The 5,872-nt window shown below is 44.2% G+C and overlaps 1 pseudogene; it reads left to right on the top strand.

Moving 5' to 3' along the window:
* Positions 1-526: 526 nt before the first annotated feature.
* On the top strand, positions 527-4,260 carry LOC101388149 (HLA class II histocompatibility antigen, DQ beta 1 chain-like; annotated as a pseudogene).
* Positions 4,261-5,872: the final 1,612 nt, after the last annotated feature.

Below are 5,872 nucleotides of genomic sequence, written 5' to 3'. Positions count from 1 at the left end.
CCCCAAAGTATCTAAGATAATAGAAGTGAACATCTCTGTGACAATTTTCTCTCCCTTGATATATGACATCCACTTATTTTCCCCTACTAAAAATTCCAAGTATAAGAACAATAGGTTTTAACTAAATTATCACAACGATGTCAACTCTTGAATCATTTTTCTCTTTTGGTTCTTCAACCCCTAAGGCATTCAATCATCAGATCTTCTACAACTGAGAGAAAAATCTTTGCCTCAAACGTTCATCCAGTGCAATTTGGTGAAGACACTGTGCCAGGCAGTGGACTGAGAACCTTCATAAAACATGTCCGCCCAGAGACAGATGAGGCACTTCAGCTCCAGTGCTGATTGGTTCCTTTCCTGGGGACTCTCCAATCCCATGGTGCATGAAAGCTTTCACAGGTTTTTATTCCCTGGAGTAGGTACATCAGATCCACCAGCTGCAAGCTGTATTGACTACCATTACTTCACCCTCTGTTTTCCATTATATCTTGGAAGGTGACTCAGAGGCCCTTGGACAGCAGCTGTGATGGTGATGCTGGTGGTGCTGAGCACCCCAGTGGCCAAGGGCAGAGACTCTCCATATAAGAGCAGGGCAGCTGCTTGCCAGAGCCACCACTCTGGGGAACAAGCTTTGAGGGACCCTTGAGCTGGGGTGTGGGTGATGGTGAACTCTATGATCTCAGGATACAGTCTGTTATCACACTTTCCCTCTCTTTGGGAAAGAGAGCCATGTTACATTCTCATTTCTACCTTCTAATGATGAGGTGAGGACAATCCCTATACCACGGGCCCAAGCTTGGGGATGTTATAATTGGGAGGAGGAGACAAAGTGTGCATCTACTACCAGTGCCTGGACCAAGTAAGAATGGGGTTATTTTGAAAATAAGAACATCTCCACAGAAGAGACAGTAGGATTTGTCATTTCAAGGTCCCCCAAGACCTTGTCTGGACTAAGTGCTATGGGATTTTGTGTTGGGGAAATGGAGGGTAGCAGTGGTCTTTATAGTCTCAGGTTTAAGAGAAAAGACTCTACACACCTAACTATGAATGGAGGGCTCATGGACAAAAACTGTTGGTATTTGAGTGAAGCTGAGTGAGTGACCACAGACAGGGAGTCAACTTCAAATTTCACAGATTTATGGTCTAATAGTGACTTGAGTGGGATTCAGAGAGTTGCGTTGTTGGAGGACTGAATTAAGGAGAAAAGAGAATGTAAAGAAGGGAAATAATGCATATTGAGAAGCCGTTCATTTCAGACACAGGATTAATATCTTTATATACATTTTCTCTCAATCTTCCTAACACCCCTATGTGTAGGTATTACCACGTCCTTTTTATACAATTATACTATAATATAGATACTCCATTAAGTAAACTGGCCAAGCTGGTAATAGGCACAGTTTAATTGGAATTTATCTAATTTGAAAGCCTTTGCTCTTTCCACGAATAAAATGTTCCTTTCTAGGACTCGGAAGGTTTCAGTCCCTTCTAACCAGGAGTGAGACAGCCTTACACTGCAGTTGGGTGGGGGTGGCAGAAACTCAGAGTAAACCCAGGTATGGGAAGGAAGGCACTTTGCAGGGGACCAAGAGAACATGCTTGTCAGGATGAGGTCAAGCTTTCTCATCATTCCCTTGAACTCTCGTGATTCTGTGAGTACTTGTTCGTCTCTGAGGTTCCCAAGAGTTCTATGGAAAATGGGATTTCATGCTAGAACATCCTTATTCCTCTAATTACAGAGATCAATGTAAAATCACCCTGACTGCCCCTTACTCAGTTCTCAGGCTCAGGCAGGGATCACAGACCCCAGGGTTTGCCCTTAGAGACAGGGCAGGCCTAGAGAAGAGCTGCCTGAGGATCTAGGTTTGGAGTGGGAGGCATAAGGCTGGGTTGGGTGGGAATCTGAGGTCACAGCTGGATTTCAGGTTTTTCCAGCCCGAGTAGCCAAGACCCAGAATGCCTGCATGGCAGAGTGACTGCTGGGTTGGGCTGTAGGGCTGAGGCCTGACTGACTGGTGGTGATTCCCCACAGAGGATTTTGTGTAGTGTACCAGTTTAAGTTTCACTGCTATTTCATCAATGGGACAGAGCAGGTATGAAGTATGGAAAGATACATCTATAACCAGGAAGACGATGTGCACTTCCACAATGACATGGGGGAGCGCCAGGCAGTGACCTAGCTGGGGCAGTGGACTTTCCAGTACTGGAACAGGCAGAAGGACATCTTGGATGATGTGTAGGCCACCCTGGACATGGTGTGCAGACACAACTACCAGTAGGATGTCCACATGACCCTGCAGTGGCGAGGTGAACACTAGCCACCAGCCATCTCTGGAGTCTTCGCACACAGAAAGGGAGGCTAGGTCAGGTGGGACCGAGCTGACAGGGAAGGGCAGCCTCTGGGACCTGAGGCCTCGGGCCCATGGAGGGAACAAGGAGGCAGAGCACATCCTGTGAGGGAGGGACAGGGACCAAGGGCAGAGCAGGGGTATGGAAGTTGACAGCCCAGGAACATTCCCTGCAGAGGTGCTCGAGGGCTACCCACTGTGGCCCTGCTCCCTCTGCTATTCTTTCCATTAATTCTGCACATCCCAGCCTAGTGCCTGAGGTGGGTGTGTTGCTTCCTCAAAGCTTAACAGGCTCAGCCACGTGGGGTTAGGGCTGCTCCACAACTGCGCGCGGGGCATCTTGCACACATGGTAACATGTTATAGTCATGAAAAAATACATTTTGACTTTTTGGTTTCAAATCATTATCATCTTAATTCTGTTTTCTTAAATAGCAATCACTAGAACAGGACATCATTCAGGCAAGGGACTGTCTTAATTATCATTGTATGCCTAGATCCTGACACATTGAGTGGCACATAGTATGAGTTCAATAAATTTTTGTTAAATTGATGAATAAATGTATTGTGCTGTCCGTTGACTTAGGCTCAAGAGAAAATGGAAGGGTACATAGAGACTTAAAAACTGACTTTATTAATTGTTCTTTACTCTTTTGCTTACCACTTTAAGGTAAACTTTGGACTTGGATCTTTATTTAGAATCAGTGAATGCAAAGTTTGAGGAAAAAAGTGTTTGCTAAAAATAAAAACAACACTTGAGTGGTATTGTAAGGCAGAAATTTAATTTCATAGAAAAGTTCAACAAATGACACAAGAGAAAGAGCTGAAGTTTTGGAGTAAATAAGTTAATCCTATTAAATTAGTGAATAAAGATTGTTTCATGTTTCTTTGACCTAATCCCTGCCTGTCCTCTCTCCTTCTGCACCCTCCCTCCAGCATCATCATCCACTTTAGGGTAGACATTTTGAAAGTTAATTATAGGCATTTAATGAGCACCTATTTCCAGACAATTACCTTACCATCTGTATTATGCCATTTAATTTCACAACTGCCTTGTGTCTTAGAGATTAGCATGACCACTTTATATATCAGTAGGTGTGGGGGAAAAGAAGTCCAGGTTTATTATTCTTATTTTTTAAAATTTTATGAATTGTGTCCTGTATGATATAGGAATTATAATTTTAAAGTGCTTCATTTTTATCAATTAGTATCAACAGAATAACTCTCATAGAATAATTACTATTATTGCTTGAGACCAAAAAATAAACTGACTGATGTGTTTATTCAAGCTAATACCAAACTCAGATCCTTGGCCAAGGATCCTAATCCAAGACTTCGAGTCCAGGAATCTTTCCACCGTGGTACCAAGGAGGACTCTCCCCATGGGGAGAATTGTGTGGTCTCACGTCTTGCTATATCTTTTCGTGTCTGTTATTCCCTTCAGTGGAACATACAGTGACCGTCTCTCCAACCAGGACAGAGGCCCTAAACTACCACAACCTGCTGGTCTGCTCAGTGACAGACTTCTATCCAGACCATATCAAAGTTTGGTGGTTCCGTAATGATCAGGAGGAGGCAGCTGGTGTTGTGTCCACCCCCCTTATTAGGAATGGGGACTGGACCTTCCAGATCCTTATGATGCTGGAAATGACTCCCCAGCGAGGAGATGTCTACACCTGCCACGTGGAGCACCCCAGCCTCCAGAGCCCCATCACAGTGGAGTGATGTAAGGGGCAGTTTGTTTCATTTCACCATGGGCCCCCCAACACAGAGGACAGGCAAAACTTCCTCTGGCCCGTCCCATTTCATCCCTTATCACCCACATCACTACTGATCTGGAAATCACAAGAGACTAGAGAACCTCTTGCCCTGTAGCAAGGGCATCAGAAGAATCCTGATCATTGCCTTTTCAGAACTTGGGAGGTCACTTAACACATCATAGACCCAGAACCCCGCACTGATAGCTCTGAAGGATTGACTATTATGGGTGGTGAATGACGTTTTAGGGTCTAAAGTTAAGGATGTGTCCTGAGGAGCAGGGATCCACTTCCCCCATGTCTCTCACCCACCCACCATGTCCAAGGATGTATTGGTGGGGATCTCCCCCAGGAGTGGTCAGAATGGAGAATTAAGGAGTGATGTCAGCATCATGGTGGAGTGATCTTTCTCCATAAAACTCTCCCCCCCAAGATACAACAAAAAGGACATTCATATACCAGCAGAAGCCATTCACACAACACAAAAGAGGTCTGAGAGACCCACACAGCCTCACATCTGAAAGTGGAGGTGCTGGAACCCCCAGAGGAAGTGCAAGGAGGTAAGGAGAACTCCTCTCCATCCCCAAAGGGAGTGATTCTGGGTCCAGGCAGCTCTCAGAGAGAGAAGGGGGAGCAGTGGCCCTTCATGGGAAAACCATTGCTCTCCAAGTTCTCTCATAGCCCATGGGAATACAGAGGGGATTGAACTGTTGTGGGGGTGTCTTCATCAACTAGCACCCTAGGAGAACAGATAGGGAAGAGTAAGGAGCCCCCAGGATTGGGCAGGCAAAATAGAGACCGACTCCCCCCACCTGGTGCTTCAGCTCAGCTGGTCTGCCAGAGCACCTGCGGATGACAGCAGGCTCAGAATGCACAGCTCTTGAACCCCACCCAGTGGCAGCAGGTGGAAGCTGTGACCAGATGTCTTCAGCATGAGGAAAACAAGCCCACGCCCTCAAGCAGAATGCAAAAATATATTAAATCTCCAGACCAAAAGTAAAGTGATAAGCATCCAGAAATCGATCCTGAAGGCAAAGAAATTTATAGCCTAAACAATAGCGAATTCATAATAGCTATCATAAAAAAGCTCAACAGATTACAAGAAAATAAAGATAGACAATTCAATGAAATCAGGAACTTCTTCACAAGAGATTGAAACTGTAAAGAAAAAACAATCAGAAATGTTGGAGATGAAACACACAGGAAGAGACAAAGAAAAATCTGGAATCTTTAAAGAACAGAGCTGACAACATGGAAAAAAGAATTAGAAATACTGAGGATAGGAATGCAGAAATGCTCCAAATGTAGAAGGAGAGAGGACTAAGACTAAAAAGAAATGAAGAAATATTCAACTCAATTAGGAAGTGCATCATAAGAATTATAGGTATTCCAGAGGAAGAAGAGAGGGAAAATGGAGCAGAAAGCTTGTTCAAAGAAATAATAGCTGAGAACTTCCCAAACCTAGGGAAGGAGCTGCAACTACACGTGAATGAAGTCAATAGATCTCCTAAATATATCAACATAAAAAGGCCTACTCCAAGGCATATAGTAGTAAAGCTGGCAAAAGTCAATGACAAAGAAAAAATATTAAGGGCAGCAAGACAAAAAAAAATAACATACAAAGGAATTCCTATCAGGCTCTCAGGCCATTTCTCAGCAGGATCTTTACAGAATAGGAGAGAGTAGAATGATATTTTCAAAATTCTGAAAGACAAAAACTTGCAGCCCAGAATACTCTACCCAGAAAAAATATCCTTCAGAGATGATG

Source organism: Ceratotherium simum, chromosome 13 (genome assembly GCF_057802395.1).
Source record: "Ceratotherium simum simum isolate JZ-2026a chromosome 13, ASM5780239v1, whole genome shotgun sequence".
Lineage (NCBI taxonomy): Eukaryota > Metazoa > Chordata > Mammalia > Perissodactyla > Rhinocerotidae > Ceratotherium > Ceratotherium simum.
Note: the sequence above shows the minus strand (reverse complement) of the source record. Positions and strands in the feature narration are given on the sequence as shown.